Below are 17000 nucleotides of genomic sequence, written 5' to 3'. Positions count from 1 at the left end.
CTGAACATGTACTCACTATTAATGTGAACAAACAATTATCACCTCCCCGCCAGTATCCACATCTATTGTTAGTCAATAACCAGAAATAAATTGTTCGATAGTTATAGTTATAATATACACCCAGTTTCGGTCCAAAAAAATCGGGCAAACCCGATATTAGATTGATATCATGTGGCCGGCCATTTCCAGTCCGGCAGCCAAAACCAGACCAGTCGGTTCCTACACGTGACTGATAAGGCCTTTGTACTTCAGAGCGGATTCTGGTGTTTTGTACATTATACTTTTGTCTCTAATTATTTGCTAGGTCGCCAAATCTGTAGCAGCTGAAATCTGAATGGTGGTCTTTTTTTAAACAGCTTCTACCGTAGCGAAGGTCCACTCTACTCAATTTTGGGGTTTGGTTTAAAATATACAGGGTCAATGGTGGCCTTAAAGTAACTGCCCACACGCAACCCTTTAATAAATCACGTAATTCGTGTCAGAATTGCACAACAGAGAGTATAGGTATGGGTCAAACGTAGATTTCCTAAAAGTTTCGTAAAGGATCACAGGGTGATTTTTTAATTTTCTGACATCTAGCAACCAGCGGTCGGAAATTTTTAAAATGTCAAAAAAAACATTAATTCTCCTGTTTTCAACTCTGTTCCGGTCTGGCAAACAGGAAAATAAATTAATATCCGACCGTTTCCGGTCCAGCAGCAAAATCCCTAGACCGGTACTCAGTTCTCAGTTCCTAGTCGTATGTGATTTTATAACTCGTGCTATAGCTTACTCAACACTTTAACACTATAGATCTATAAAACAGAGTACGAGTTACCGGGGCGCCACGAAGACTTCTTGTTTCTCCGTATATTTACCGATTGAGCTAACTTACAATGGATTCTGAGGGCAGCTAAACACTAATGACTAACTTATACATTATAAAGATCAATTGTCTCTACAAACTTTTAATGAGGGTCACAACGTGTAGATACATGAGACACAAGATGAAAATTGTTACAGATACTCCCATGTGTAGCCTGTGTAACACATACTTAGAAACAATTCCTCATATTCATCTCCATTGTATTCACACAAATAGCTTCATCACAATACTTGAAGACTTTCTCAAAAGGAAAATCGATAGAAATTACAAATACCCCAATGAAATTAATTTTATAGTTTGTAATCACACTTCACAAATTGTAAATTATTTCAATATTGTTGCCAAATGGTACATTAGCAAAAGATTTCAGGCAGGGGACATGCCGTCTGCCGATCTGGCAGGGGTATATCAAACTTCTTAAACTTTCACTTACATGAGGAGTCAAAATAGGTCACAAAAGTTCTATTGTGTCGATCTTGGCCGATTAGGGCAAAATGTCCACTCCATTTATATTGCTGTCTTTGTTATTTAATTATCAATGGTTATTATTACTATCTTGCAGTACTACTAGCTGTTTTTTGTAGTATATGCCCTGCTTCCTTCCTTTCCTAAATTACCTTACAAGCTCTTCCTCTCTTACACCCTTTTCACTCACTTTATTTCACTCATTCACTTCATATCTTATTACCACAGTATCTGCCAAAACCAACATGGCCCATGTGGAAGGGGGAGTCGATGTTGTTTCCCACTTGGCACTGCATCCCAAGCTGACGGTCGGCCTCCACTCTCTAAAAACATACCGGGAGCCTATTATCCGCTAACGGGCCAACCACTGAAATTAACGACGACATGGAAACTGCGGGCGATATGCCCCTCAAGGGTCACCTAATAAGTACCAAATGCAGTCAATGCTCTGAGTTAAAGGCGGCGGTGTCAGTGCTACAAGACAGTATTATTACGCTTAAAGAAGAGATACTGCAACAAAAGGCAATCTCTGACCTGATCATCTCGTCACCTACTGCCTCAGACAAAAAGCTGGAAGTCTTAGTCGCGAAAAAGCTCAGTCCGATTGAAGACAAAGTGAACCAACTAAGAGCTGACCTCAACCTACTTAGAGAGGCAGTAGATGAACAGAACAATACTCTGAACCTAGTGGCCAACACGAGGACTCAGTCCTCTCCAGACTTAAGAGCTGAGCTTGCTAACTGCTTCAACAAGTTGGAAGCAACGAATATCGCTAATAGAAGGCAGTTCGAAACACTTGAGCTAGGCCAAGACAATCTGAAGAAAGCAGTCAAGAGTGTGGCAAACACTGCTAAGAACCAGTCACAAGCCACAGCTGAAGAGCTAAAGGGTGAGCTCAATCTAGCCTTTCAGTCATTTGAAACTGTAAGTTCCTCAAATAGGACCCGAATCGAGGCACTTGAAGTAAACCATGAGAGTCTGACGCAGGCCCTCACCAGTTCACCACAGCCTCCGGCGAACCACAAGCCCGCCCGGCGTGACACACCGGCCTCTGTCGATGATACGAACAGGGAAAGCGAACAGGGTATCCTGTGGTCCAAGATCGTTGAGAATGGAGGCTCCGAGACGTTCACTACATCGAACAAGAAGAACAGCAAAAACCACAAAGAGAATGTACCTGTACCAGCAACCAGACAGGACAACCGCAGTGAGTCAAAACATTCAGAGACCACCGCATCCGAGGCACAACCTAATCAACCGAGTCGTGAAGCCAAGGAGAGTAGAAACAAATCTTCCAGGCGAATAAGGGAAAGTTACAGACAGCACACTGTTCTTCTGATCCACGATAGTAACTTTGATCACTTCAACCCTAAACTGTTCAATAGTCAATTCAATGTACACTGCCTCAAGTTTGACAGCTATGAGGATACGACTAAAAAAACAAAGCTATTGAACAACACCATCAAACGACTCAAGCCCGAATGCATATATGTTCACACGGGGATAAATGACCTTCTCAAAAAGAAATCTGGTCTCGTGAGTATCGTTGAGGAGTTCTCCGAGCACCTGATGAACACAACCAAAGCCCAAATATGCTTCTCAGGACTGATTCCATCGAGCAACGATAAAGCCCTCAATGAGAGAATCAGCATCGTCAACAAAGATGTTGAAGACTATGTGAGCTGGCTCCACAAACACAAGCCGGTTGCAAAAGATAGGATCTTTACCTTCCAAAATGACAGCATCGGTGACCAAAACTTTTACACAAGTAACGAAGGGTTCAAGCTGAGAGAACGAGGTCAAAAAATGCTGTGGGTGCGCCTCCGTGAAGGAATGAGGAAAACAATACGCTTACCTCGAGTAAGCTACCAACCAAAGGACAGATCCAGACGCAGCACGAACAGGTTTAGAGATGAATAGCCCCCCTAAGATGAGACACTCACTCAAACTCATGAGCTGGAACATCAACCACCAGCGTGACAAATTTGAGGGTGTCAAATTCGAAATTGACGAGGTCCAGAAGCTCATAGCTGGCCACGATATCGTCTGCCTACAAGAAACTAAAGGACAGGTTTCTATGCGGGAATTCAAATGCTTCAACGCCAACAGATCGGATAGCAACTCAGGTGGCGTGTGCACAGCGATCCGGAAGCACTTGGCTGCAGGAGTAGTCAGAGTTCATTTTTCCAATGCGACGACATACTCATCGTAAAGCTTAAAGCCAAATACTTCAACCTTGACAAAGATCTGAATCTTATCAATGTGTACGACTCGCCAGCTCATGGCTCATACAAGAAACGAATGCGTTCCAAAATAGAACAATATACAACCACTTGTGAGCACTTAGAAGAGTGTCTATCAAATATCCCCGACTCCGAAGATGCTGCCATACTTGGTGACATGAACGCGCGGACCGGCACATTGAACGACTTCCTTATACCATGCGAGTCTAGGGACCTTCAAGTTGAACTCGATCCTCCCCAGCATTCTATATCTCCTACTGAGGTAGCCTCGAGAAACAACCAAGATCGGATTCTCAACTCCAACGGCAAACCCTTCATTGAGCTACTCCAGACAACTGGAATGATAATCCTAAACGGAAGGACAATTGGGGACATATTTGGCAGTCCAACTTGCATTCAAAGAAATGAGTAAGTACGGTCGACTACATTTTCGTGTCCCACAGCCTCCTTCATCGGGCAAGGTTCTTCAAAGTTGGTGACCTCACCCCTTATTCTGACCACAGACCAATATCCACCACTTTAACCACTAACATAAGGAACATTGTGATGGCTGGCGACATCTCGAACGAAATGGAGCTCAAATTCGCATCGATCCCGAAGCCATTCAAGTGGACCAAAGATGCCTGCTCTGGACTTGGTACCACAGAAAAATTCAAGTCAGCCCAGAACACCGCTCAATTCAAAGAAAAAGTTGATTCTCTTCTTCAAACTGATATTTCCTCCCCTGACGACATTCGCAGTTTCAATGAAATTGTGATTGCCACCTTTACTAACCTGGCAAGTCAAGTTACCACCCAGAAAAGTGGAAAGCCCAGTACTAACAAAAACAAATGGTTTGATTGGAGTTGTAGGCATGCTAAACGATTAGTCTGTAGAGACGAAAGAGCCAAGAATAACACCCACATCGATCCTATGCTCGTGGAATCCAACCGAGCAAGATTTTACCTCCGTAAGAAAGAATACAGGGCACAAACACGAGCTAGAAAGGGAGCTTACCTATACAAACTTAACGAGAAAATCAACCTCAGCAACAACATCAACTGGGCTGCTTTAAAAGACCTCTCGTCCGCTTGCAAGGACCCCGATACATTCGGCATATATGACCTGATCGCATTTCACAAGTTCTTCAACGACCTATACAATCAGAAGTGCAAGGACCCCTCGCACGGTGGACTACAAACGAACACTTCGACCAACGAAGCTGGTGAACAGGGAACCGAGTACCACCTCGAGCCATCAGTCGAACTTGAAAAACTCAACACAGAGTTTACTATCCAAGAACTGGAGAAAGTCACCAATAAGCTCCAGAATAACAAAAGCGTTTCATGTGATCTTATCTCCAACGAGATGCTCAAGAGCTCCAAACTCGGTCTCCAAAAAGTCCTTCTGAAACTATTCAATGGTTGCCTAACGCAAGGAATCTACCCCTGGAACTGCTCAATAACTACCCCCCTACACAAAAAGGGGGACAAGCAGAACCCCGATAACTATAGAGCAATCACAGTCGGAAGTTGCCTTGGAAAACTCTTCGCATCCCTCCTCCTTGATAGGCTGATCGAATTCCGTAAAGTCGTCTGTCCCGACTTCCCTCACCAACTCGGATTCAGAGCTGGTGCCCAGTGCTCTGACCATATCCTGACCCTTACAACGATCATTGAGAAGTATACAAAGAAGCTGAAGAAGAAAATATTCGCTTGCTTCGTGGACTATCGTAAGGCGTTCGACACAGTCTGCAGGGAGGCTCTCATGTACAAACTCAGTAGACTTGGTATCGGAGGAAGCTTCTTCTCTTGCCTCCAGAACATGTACAGCAACTCAGTTACCCGTATCAAACTGAGCAAGAAGCTGTCGGACACCATCGATGTCACCATTGGTACCGAACAGGGGCATCCAATGTCGCCGGAGCTCTTCAAGGTATACATTTATGACCTCTCCATTAGACTAGCAGCTCTTGAGGACTTGTCAATTCCAGAACTGAACGGCTTCCCGGTCAACCATCTTCTGTGGGCAGACGACCTGATACTTTTGGCACTCGACGCCAAAAGCCTGCAGAAACAACTTGATTGCCTGCAGGAATTTGCAAGTAAATGGGAACTGTCAATTAACATCGACAAAACCAAAATCATGGTATTCAACTCGAGCTCTCGTTTGCTGAAGTGCTCCTACGGGTTCAAACTAGGGAACCTGGACATATCATCGGCCAAATCTTACTGCTATCTAGGCATTCAATTCAGTCTCAACGGTTCACTTAAAGGTGCCATGAACGAACTGAGGAAAAAAGCACTAAGAGCATTTTTCTCGATCAGACGCATGGTCGACACTCGAGCATTAACAACAAAAACCATGCTCAAGCTTATAGACAGCCTCGTTAAACCAGTCGCTACGTATGCCTGTCAGATATGGCTACCGTGTACAAAAATGGCAAAGGAGATGGCTTGCGCTGATGGTTCAAGACAGAACCTTGCTAGAGCTGCAACAAAGGACGCCCTTGAGACAACACACCTGAAAATGCTGAAATGGGTGCTCGGCTTACACAAGAAAGCTAACAACAACTTCTGTTACGGAGATACGGGCAGGTTACCATGGGCCCTGTCGGTACTACCACAATGCCTGAGATACTTCGACAGATTGTCTCAGACATCACCCGACGTGAGCAGCGTCAACTTTCTTGTACATCAGACATTCCAAGAGCAGAAGAATCTAAACCTCTCTTGGTATAAGACCTGGAACTCGATCGCTCAGTCTGTATCCAAAGCGGCCAAATTCGCTCGATCCGACCAACACAGAGCAGAAGGAACGACCTCAACTGCACATGGAAATTTGGTTGATCACTTTGTAAAAGATTGGAGAACAGATTTAGCATCCCAAAAGAAAATGCAATTTTACTGCACTATCAAACAGGTATTCGGAGAGGAGCAGTATCTCAATCTAAAGAATAGTCAATGTCGCATGCACATAGCAAAAATCCGCTCCAGTAGCCATGACCTTCTTATTGAGAGAGGGAGATACACAAAAGAAACTGGAACGTGGACGAGAGCCTGCAGATTCTGCTGCAACAAGGATAACGTTCAAGGCTTAGAATATCTCCCCTTTTTCGAAGGAACAATCATTGAAAATGAAGAACACTGCCTCACTGAATGTCCAATGTACCACTCAGCGAGACTCTCACTGTCGGAAAACCTTAAGAGTCTTTTGCTGCTCAAGGAATACGGAGCTATCATGAATTCTGCCCATGTGCAAGAACTGGGCAAATTCCTTTGCAACTGTCACCGCATCAGGAACCCGAAAAAGACGCCAATACTGCCTGTCACCCCATCAGGACTACCAACTCAACAGACATAATACAGATCAACCATCATTATGCAGATTTCACGATCTGTTGTACGAGCATGGAACACTAGTGATTACTGTTTCCAGTACGTTGTGACTGTGAGTGGGAGGACTGTTTGAGTATGAATGTGTCTTTTGTGGACTCGAATACTAATATCGCAGTTTAGTGACCATTGAAGTTGCCTTTTACCACTTCCTCTTATGTTAAATTATTATTTCAGCAATTATTTCTATTTCGGTTGTTTGTACGGGAGTTAAATTTTAAGTGATTTTGTTTGAAATTTTCATGATTCTTGAATCTCGAATTTTACTTACTCTAGATATGTTATTCATTCATGTATAGTCGAGACGATGGTGTTAGTGCCATCTCCGACAACTTTACGTTTAATTCCGTTTAATTCCGTTTAATTTAATTCCGTTTAATTCCGTTTAATTCCGTTTAAATTACCTTCAGTGAAGGCCGATGGTCAACAAATAGCGATGCTAGAGCTTGGTGTGAACAAATCCAGAAATCATTGTTATGATATCCGGCCAAGCACCTTCCCAACTATTTACTGGGAAGCCGGATACCCGATCGAGTCCTTTTTTCTAAAAACTACTTTTCTCGGCCTCGTTTTATGCAATTTCGATCACTTTGAGCCAATGAAAATAGATATTGAAGTTTTTAGTAACTAGCCCCAGCTCCCCTCCCTCCTGACAGCAAAATTACGTAATCATGGCCTGACCCCCCCCCCCCCCCCCCCCCCTTTTGACTTTTTCCCTGGAAAACACTTTTCTCTTCGTTTCATGGTACCCTGATCATTATTAGAAAAAATTCGAACACTTTTCAAGTTGTTTTTTTCGAGAGTTGGAAAATAGTTTTTTCGCCAAAAGTGATCAAATTGCATGATATATATACGAAACGTGGAACAAGGCCCAACGGGGCATCTCGTCGATCAGCTGGCAGTAGTGCATCGCGCTACAAACATTTGAATAGTTTACGTTTTGGGATAGTAAAATCACAAAAAAGTTCAGTAAATCTAATTTTCCAACTTTAGAAAACACTACTGAACTAGATGCGATTATCTGTCTTGGATCCGCTAAGTCAGCTTACGATGATGACCAGTGGATGTTGTTTGACTGCCTTCGACACTATATCAGTATATATAAATATAATTCAGAGAATTGTTTTTGTAGAATGTATGTATGTACGACCGCCCACGTGCAAAACAAACGAAAAATAGGAATTTAGGTAACAACCAAAACGTTCCATAGCAACGGTGTTTTAATGCACACATGCACGTGCAAAGATCGTTTTAACGTCATTTTGATCGGTTTTGTGGTAATTCCGTTGTGTTTAAAGTGTTTTATATTTAAATCAGTTGTATCTTCGGTTGGGATGGATATTTTTTGAAAAGACTTTCTTTCAAAAGTTTAAAGAATACTACTAGCTTCGTCCCTGTTACCACGGGCTTTCTAGTATATAAATAAGATAAGCTACCAGTACCAAGTACTGTCTATCTCCTTGCTTTCAGCATGATAATTTATGATTAATTAGAAAGCAAAATTTTAATTACCTCGTCTCTAAAATATGCATGGCTAAATTTTTCGTCGCCCAAACTTAATTGAATTTCCTGCCCAAATTTTTGGTACTCAAATTAATTAAGCCAGAATAGAAGTTTTGGCGAATAGATCAATAGAAGTTTTGGCGAATAGAAGTTTTGGCGAATAGAAGTTTTGGCGAATAGAAGTTTTGGCGCACAAATTTGGTATAACTATATATAACGCTTTATATAAAACATAATTTATCAGATCACCCCCCATAGATTAGTGTAGTGGTTTAAGTTCTGAACAGTTTTATACAATTCTTAGAGTTACTAGGAAATTTTATTCAGTGTACATTTAGTTGCATTTTCATTTTGAAATCTTTTTGTGCTTTTTTAATAATATTTTCTGTAACTTTCAAAGTATGTATCACAATACATACTTGCTCCTAATTTATTTCCGACATTTGAACACATATTTAAAGAACAAAATAAGATTCTAAGATCTGAAACAAACTTTTGAATAATCAAACAAACAGCTCAGCATCAGCATAACAACTATTTTCAAAGAATGGTCTATCTTGTGCAATGCAATTATCGACATAGTCCAAGCAAGAGTCCGACGGCTCCTTAACAAGGTGAGGAACTACCGATGAGAGGGTCAGTGGGGTTACCCGTTTCGTCGGCGCTCTCTGATACTGAAGAGTTTTTAGATTATTTTTACGCAGATTAAATCGGTTTTTTTGAGTATTCAAATGTTCAACATATTAATAACAGTATAATCTAAAGTGCTAAGGTCAGAAATATTACCTCCCTTAAATCAAATATTCGTCGCTTAAACATCTATGTTTGATCTAAAAATCGGCAAACAATGTTATTACACGAACCATCTTCCAATGCTTGAAACGTAAATCCTTCCAAAAGTACATTTGTGATCTGAAAAGAAATAAATATATTAATCATCATATTGTTATATTTCCAGAAACCTATGATGTGACATCCTGGCATTTCGACTGTCATAACTTACCCTCGTTGTGATGTGACATCCTGGCGACTGTTATAGATATAACTTACCCTCGTTATTTCGACTGTTATAACTTACCATCGTTGGTAACTAGTAGTGTAACTATAGTATTAGTAACTTGTAGTATAACTTACCCTCGTTGCCTCGGAGAACTTTCTCCTGCTGTTCCGATCTGATGTCTTCCATACTTCCGGACCACAGAGGACCCGCAGGAATAGCTGCCCATGACCGTGAACAGCCTGAAAAACCTAAGTTAGTTACTGACAACTTTAATCAAACAAATGAAATGTCAACTTACCAAATAATACAATTCTGAATTATTATTTAATTTAAAGTAAGTTGTTATAGCTTTATAGTAAAAAGTGAGACTACATCTGCATCTACCTGTCATGGTTAAGAATACGACAAGAGTTAGCAGCATTACACTTCTTCTACTTCCGAACATAGCTATAACAAACTGAATGTGAATTACATATTAACGGGTTCTTTTGCGATAGTCAAAACGCGACAACTAGCGCTGGATGGCGACAACTACCGCTATCCAGCGCTAGTTGTCGCCATCCAGCGCTAGTTGTCGCTATCCAGCGCTGGATAACACTGGCCAGCGCAAAATATATATGTTCGATAATTGTCGCTATCCAGCGCTAGTTGTCGCCATCCAGCGCTAGTTGTCGCCATCCAGCGCTAGTTGTCGCTATCCAGCGCTAGTTGTCGCTGGCTATGCGACACTGTCGCACGTGATAGTTTGCGATGGCCAGCGCAACTGGCCATCGCAGAAAACAGTTCGACAACTAGCGCTGGATAGCGACAACTAGCGCTGGATAGCGACAACTAGCGCTGGCCAGAGCTGGCCATCGATATCCAGCGCAAAATTTTCGCGCTATTACTCGTCAGCTAGCGCTGGCCAGCGCTAACCAGCGCTAGCCAGCGCTAACCAGCGCTATCCAGCGCTAACCAGCGCTAGCCAGCGCTAACCAGCGCTAACCAGCGCTAGCCAGCGCTAGCCAGCGCTAGCCAGCGCTAACCAGCGCTAACCAGCGCTAGCCAGCGCTAGCCAGCGCAATGTATATTACTCGGATGATGATTAATCACTTTGTACACTCGACTGTCACGTGACTTTTTTAACCCATTCTCTGACTCTAGCTGGTTCTGAACGACTTTTCGAAACCCTATCCCTCTAATCTGATCCCAACCCTAACCCTAACTCAATCCTTAACAAAAACATATGCTGAAACCCTAACCCTAACGAAAAATTAGACTAACTTCCTTATACGGTCATATCACGTGATCGATACAGTTTTTCGCCAATATCTCGTCAGGAGAGCATTTTAACGCTATGTCATGGGGGTTGATTCGGAATTAGCGTCCGAAAATACATTGCATCGATTGAAGTTGGTTACAACCATCGGGGGCCTTTTAGAACAATCTCGAAGATCGACTGTAGAGTGATTTAGCACGCTCGATATTAGTATTACTCGTCAGCCAGCGCAATATAGTTGCGATATTACTCGTCAGCTAGCGCTGGCCAGCGCTGGCTAGCGCTGGTTAGCGCTGGCTAGCGCTGGCTAGCGCTGGTTAGCGCTGGTTAGCGCTGGCTAGCGCTGGTTAGCGCTGGCTAGCGCTGGTTAGCGCTGGCTAGCGCTGGCCAGCGCTAGCTGACGAGTAATAGCGCGAAAATTTTGCGCTGGATATCGATGGCCAGCGCTAGTTGTCGCTATCCAGCGCTAGTTGTCGCTATCCAGCGCTAGTTATCGAACTGTTTTCTGCGATGGCCAGTTGCGCTGGCCATCGCAAACTATCGCGTGCGACAGTGTCGCATAGCCAGCGACAACTAGCGCTGGATAGCGACAACTAGCGCTGGATGGCGACAACTAGCGCTGGATGGCGACAACTAGCGCTGGATAGCGACAATTATCGAACATATATATTTTGCGCTGGCCAGCGTTATCCAGCGCTGGATAGCGACAACTAGCGCTGGATGGCGACAACTAGCGCTGGATAGCGCTAGTTGTCGCCATCCAGCGCTAGTTGTCGCGTTTTGACTATCGCAAAAGAACCTATTAACGTCCTATTCCATTCCTTATTCATGTTGAACAATGTTTAGCAATTTAAACAATTCGCAACGCAGCAATTGAGATCACTTCGGCTTGCACGTATCTTGTCATACGTTGTATGATACAACACTTCGGCTTGTCCGTATCTGCTAAAAGTCTAAAATTACAATAGAATCAATCTAAAAGTCTTTCCTGTAGAGGCCAGTCTTTCTCATACTTTAACAACAGAGACCTCAATCATTGTCTCTAATAAAAAGTAAGCAGAGTTTTAACGCCCGCACTTAACGCCCACTGCAGGGACTAGTCTAAATAGGTAGTGAGTTATCACTATATAGTTAGGGGATAACATGACCCAATAAGTATAACATGATGTGTATTTCATAAGTACATTGGAGCTCTTCTTTGGATTATGTGTTGCTGTTGTACCTGTTGTGCCTTTACTCCTCTAGTAAAAGTAGTAGTAGTCTATATGGGGCGATCCATCCAAGATTAATGAGCAATTTTAAGGTGGCATTGTTAACACCTTAAACCTATGAGAAGTTACTATTACAAATGCCTGCAATCTCCAACTGAATCTGCAAATGAATTTATACTCTCTTGCACGTCGTCCAGACGAGGTTAAACGATTAAATGTTACATATATGAATTTATATGCTTGACTTAAGTTCTTTAAACTAAATGAAAATGAGAATTTTCTCCAACGAATCTTGTTACTGAATCCTCCTTGTAGACATCATCCATTAAATCTCCTGGCAGTATTAACCAAGCATTGAAACCTTCGGCTTCCGCCCTTCCTCCACTTCATATATTGCACTTCTACCTTTTAATTTTCTAATTAATGCTTAAGGGAACTGGGAGCTGGCGTTTTGGAGAGTTATAAGAATTATATTAAAGGTCCTGAAATTGCAAGCAAAATGTCGGCCAATTTGACGTTAGAATGAATTCCATTTAATTTTCTATCGATGTTAATATATTCCTCTCAATCACTCTATTGCAATAGTAATACTAATAGTTAACCACATATATGAGCCGAAAAGAAAATCGATAATGAGAGGATCTATAATTATAAATATAATGGCTTTTTAAAGAGGAGGAACATTTCAGGATCAAAAACACAATTAAATTTAGTTTTTACCATGACAGCTATAACCGAATTCGAAGTAGCTCAGATATTATGGAAGTAAGAAAATTAACATTGAAAATTCAAACTATATTTAAGATAATGATGCAGGAACCTTAAAAATACGATTTGAACAAAACCTGGAGCTAAAATAGTATGCAAATTATTGCATCTTAGGAAAAAAAACTTTAGCTGTTCATTCTTTTAAAATTTAAAACTTCAAGATTTATATATGTATAGCCTTCACAGACACGATTCGAAAAACTAGGCAGAATATCTGCTGATGTAACGCGATTGGCTCTGCGTGAGTGAAATGTCTTAATTGCTTTTACCTGCCACCAATCAGCTATCGATATTAGTTTGGTTTTACTCTCTCCGTTTTTGATTAGATTGCTTTTAGTGACTAACAAGCCAGTGGTTAAATAATTAAAAGAAAGCGCAATGGTCGACTATTGAATGAGTATTCAGCATTGGTTTATTCAGCATTGGTGGGACAGATCGAACTGTCTTTCGGGCACTTTCATCAATGTCACGATTAAATTTCTGAGAGACAAACTATAGCATATAAAATAGAATCGGACTTGATCGTTACTCAATATGATTAGTTTCTAGGAACATCCCCTGAAAGTGAAAAAAAGAGGTATTTTTCATTTGATTTATAAAGCATGCGATTGTCAAAACGTTGAAGTTTAACCGAACAATCGAAGTGAATACCTGATATCGACCTTTAAAACACATTAAATCTTCCTAGAACCAGTTTGATCGAGCTCACGTGCGACCACGCATACAACACGGATACGTTACAGAACGTTACTTGTTGCGAAACTGAAACCGTCGTCCAACCTAAATTAAACACCGTACCACATTGTATTGGAGTCTTTAGCTCCACTATAGGGTTACGTCAAGGAATACCGCTCAAGGATAGGGTTAGCTTTACCGTTAGGGTTGTGGTGAAGGTTAGGGTTATGGCTAAGATAGGAGTCATAGGGCACGAGGTATTGGGGACAGGACGTCGTGGACCACACGAAACATGAAAGCTATTTTGCGGAGTCGCTACTAGCAAAAGGATTCAAATTTGCAGTAAAATTGTGAGGTCCAAAAACGGAAATTTGCGGTAAAACAGTGAGTAAACCTTCTAAAAGTAAAAAGAGTTTATTTTCATCTTCGTAAAAATTGATGTCCCAAATTGTGCTCGACAAGAGTGGACATGAGCAACAACGTCAAGTCCTGCTTGAGGCAGGTACAATTAAGCCTTTCCTATAGCTGGGGGAGCGGATGATGCAATGTAATTGTATAATGAGTGAATTATTTTAAATGAACATATTCTATTCTAGAAAGTTAAGTTAAAATTATTGCGAGTCAAGCATATTTTGATGACAATAGAAAAGTTTCACTAATTCCGTGTGTCTCCGTCTTCTTCATTTGCCCGAAATAATCAAAAAATAATATAATAAAATACAGTACTCCTTCATTCCACATTATTTTGCGTCGGCATATGTCATACCTGTGTCAACCTCGTGGGAGTGGCTATTCAGCTCACACTGTTTCGCCCACGTGGTTGATTTAATGATGGCTGGTGCTCACCTCTCTAAATCATAAATTCAGTTGGGCGCTGCTTTCGGAGGAGGATACCGAATTAGCGATAGTCGGATTGCTATATTTTGATCTGTATTAGTTCTTGGTGAGTTCCAAAATGTAGTGTTGTCGCAATACTGCACTTGAACTCCCAACTGCAGTTGTCCTGCATATTATTGTGATATACTTGGAGCAAATCTTGCTTTATTTAAAGCATAAAGGTCCTGCAAACTTAGCCTCTAAATTTAGTTTCAAAATTAGATTTTATATGTATAATAGTCTCTTTTCCATGAACAGTAGCTCTAAAGGTTGGGTATAAAATTCTCAGTTTTTATCTTGCTGAGTGTACACAACTACATGTGCAACACTGTCTTGGCAAATGATATGAAATTCACTAGCGCTAACCACGTTATTTTATAATTATACTGTGTGATACTTTTTTATAAGTATCATATCTTGTATGCGCTTTTAAAGATGCGTTCATTTCTGTTCATTGGGGATCCGGAGAATAAGGTAGGAAAAATTCACTTTTCAGATAAAATTCGGATATTGTAAATTGAATGCCTGGGCCCTGGTGTACTTTGGGAATTTTCAGCTTTACAGATTGAGATAAACAAAATAGTTACATCGTGACTCTATGGCTGTATTGTTAACTTTTGTGACCAAAATAAAGTAGCTCATCCAATTTATTTATGTTATGAAAGCTTTCACCAAAATGACTGCAACTTCCTTGTTATTCAGATCGCTGAATGGTTGGAAGGAGAGCACAAGGTTTTGGTAATCGCTCCCTCGGAGGACCACGACTCAACTGCTCGAGCTCTGACCACCTTAAAGACGGCCGGGCTGGAGCATGACATCGTAAAAACCATCAATCTGAACCAGGTTCAATATTATATGTCACGTTTACAGTAGAGGACAAAACTTGACCATTTTAATACTATATATGTATGTGTAATGTACATGGTAGTCCGATTTCGCTTTTCATGGATTTCGTTCAGTCTGTAGGTTGTATAATGTATATCAGAAAAGTAGCAAGGTATACAAATATTTTCGTGTTTTACATTGTCATTAGCTAGTTTGACTCTGTAATTTTAAGTTTATTTATTTTTTATTGTTTACTGGACACGACCTAGTTACCCTTTTGTGGCACTTGAGGCACCAATTTGCGGCACTTGAGGCACCAATTTGCGGCACTTGAGGCACTTGAGGCACCAATTTGCGGCACTTGAGGCACCAATTTGCGGCACTTGAGGCACTTGGGACACCAATTTGCGGCACTTGAGACACCAATTTGAGGCACTTCAGGCACTAATTTGCGGCACTTGACTCAAGTAACTTAAAAGATTTTCTTTTCGTTTATCAATGGGTGCCGTGCACCGTGTACAAGTTAAGCTTAAGTTGCTGCATAGTGCATACATTGATGGCGCAAATTCTAATTTTGTTCCGAAAGTGTTGCATAAACTGCCGCAAATATGTGCCTCAGTGACGCAAAAAGTGTTACAAGGTTAGGCCTTTGTACAAACCACTTAACAAAGTACCTTGTTCATTATTTAATAAGATATAAACCTTGTCAATCATGGCTAGACGGAGATATTAGAATAAAATATAACCTAATTATAATGACGACTAAACTTAAAGTTAAACGTCAAAACTTGGAAATAAGAGCGTCATCTCACCAAGATGGCTTAAATGGTTTTTGCTCAACACGTCAATATTCAAATGAGTATAATGATTATTGGAACAAATTGCAATCCTCCAAATTTCACTTTCAACCTTAGCATTATAAGGGATCGTTCAAATATTGCGTAAACCAGTGTATATGGGGAAGGGGGTTTGAAAAAGCTTACGCTAATGTAATTTATACATAAAAGCTATGTCTAACTGTAAAGTTACTTACGCATTACGGAGGGGAAATGGAAAAATCTGAATAACGTTATATGTGAACATTAACAATTCCTTATCGACAAATTCTCCTGCCAAGTTCGAATGACAATTATTCTTCTAAAGGAGTATATTTTTGGGGACGGCAAGATAGACGAGTACCTGAAAGACTCCACAAACCAAACCCATTACCCCTACATCTACATCAACAAGGAGTTCGTTGGTGATCACAGAACAGTCGCCTACATGACTACCAGGGAACTTTGATCAACACTGTCGGTCTTGTTTTTTTGGGTAAAAACATTTTCATCCTCAGAAAAAATCATCTATATTTTTATACCCAAACCTACTTACCTTATCGGACATAATTGTTCACGGACCAAATTTTTCACGGACCAAATTTTTCACGGACATAATTATTCACGCTTATGATCGCCAAAATATTTCCAAAAAATTGTAAAAATTTTTGGTGATTTTTTAATAAGTGTTTTACTCTTTTTTTGAACTCTAGAATGTGACTGAGGAGTGATTATATTTGTCCTAGTATACTAATAAGCTAATACTAGCAGGAACCCGTCAAACCTTTAAGACTGGTGTCACGACTCAAGGCTCTATGGTGGCCGGATCAGTTTCCTACCCTAAAGTCTCCCAGTAAAAATAATTATTACCTATTTAATTCGCGTTTTTGACACCACTTGGGGGTCCAAATTTTGGGTACTAAAATTCTTATTCCTTGGCCGATTTTCGATTTTTTCATGCTGATTTGAAGGCCATTAAAGCATTTGAATCAGTTAAAAAAGTTTCAGTTTTATATCTTGTACGGTTTTTGCGGAAACCCGTGTTAAAGTTGATGCCGTGGTGTCAGTAAAATGGTGCGGATAAATAAATATATATATATATATTATTAGTTAGCCACAACT

This window comes from Bolinopsis microptera, chromosome 1 (assembly GCF_026151205.1).
Source record: "Bolinopsis microptera isolate Bmic1 chromosome 1, MBARI_Bmic_1.0, whole genome shotgun sequence".
Taxonomy (NCBI): Eukaryota; Metazoa; Ctenophora; class Tentaculata; order Lobata; family Bolinopsidae; genus Bolinopsis; species Bolinopsis microptera.
Note: the sequence above shows the minus strand (reverse complement) of the source record.